The following is a 1,248-nucleotide window of genomic DNA, read 5'->3' as shown; positions in this document are numbered from 1 at the left end:
AGGGAGTGCTATTCTTCCACAAAGGCCAAACCTGAGCCATTTCTAAGTGTGTGCCTCCACCTTGAGACCGTCCTGGTAAGTGAACTAGGTCAGACACAGGCCTGAATGTCACATTGTTTCCCTTGTGTGAGAAACTGGAAGCTGAACAAGCGCCAAAATGGGTGACAGCTATGGAGAGAAAGGAAAAAAGTGTTCCCGTGGGAAGGGAAACAGGGCAGAGGGAAGTGGAAGGGAGGAATGAGAAAGGAAAAAGGGTAGACGGAAGAAATGGAAGCAAAGCTTTTGTAAATAGAGAGACAAAGAGGAGTTGAAGGGTGGGAAAAAGATGGGGAAAAAAGAATCGTTATGTATCGTACAGGTACAACTTCGGTATTTATACAATATGTTTATATAAAAGTACCCATAAAATTAACTCTAAAAATGAGTAAAAAAAGATAGAACGACAGAAGATGTGCTCAAAGGGAATTTCCCTAAATGAAGGAAGAATGCTATCTTACTTTTAATCTATGATTATAAAAATTTATGGTTCTTAAGGAAATTTTGATAAAAATCATTTGACAGCCAGGGAGACAGCTGAGCGGCATAAGAGCTTGCCTGGCAAGCACAAGGTCCTGAGTTCGATCTCAGGTACAAAACAAAAACCAACCAACCAAACAAACAAACGAAAAAGGTACCTGACAGAAAAATTACTCAGTACTAATACATATCCCAGTTAAATAGTTGAACTTCAAGGATAAAATAAGGGAATACTTTTTCAGTTATCCATACAGATAAAATAAGCTGTATTGAAAGCTAATAATAATCTGGCTGGACTCAGACTTCTTCAAAACATTTAATCCAAAACCGTATGTGGCAATGTGGACAAAATTCTGAGCAGATGAAAGTGTAACTTCGCAACACTAGGCCCAGACATTTATCATTAGGTACAAAGGCGAAACAGACATTTTCAAGCATAAAGAATTAAGAGACAAGAAGCACCAAGATGATACTTTCAAAACACCAATAAAGCAATAAGTATTTAAAGAATTTAGGAATAAAAAAGCCACATAAAAGGACTGATGATAAACATGATCCATTTAAATATTATTGTCAATACCAAAAAACTGTGAAAAGTATGGTTACAGAAATGAATGGGATAAATTTGAGTAAGACAAATAATAATAATAATAATAATAATAATGTAACTAACGAAACTCCAAAGGTGGAGGTATGAGTTCCAAGGAAGCAAAGCTCCCTCTCAAATTCCTT

This window comes from Octodon degus, unplaced genomic scaffold, assembly GCF_000260255.1.
Source record: "Octodon degus isolate 3935 unplaced genomic scaffold, OctDeg1.0 scaffold00108, whole genome shotgun sequence".
Classification (NCBI taxonomy): domain Eukaryota; kingdom Metazoa; phylum Chordata; class Mammalia; order Rodentia; family Octodontidae; genus Octodon; species Octodon degus.
This window is presented reverse-complemented; position numbering follows the sequence as displayed.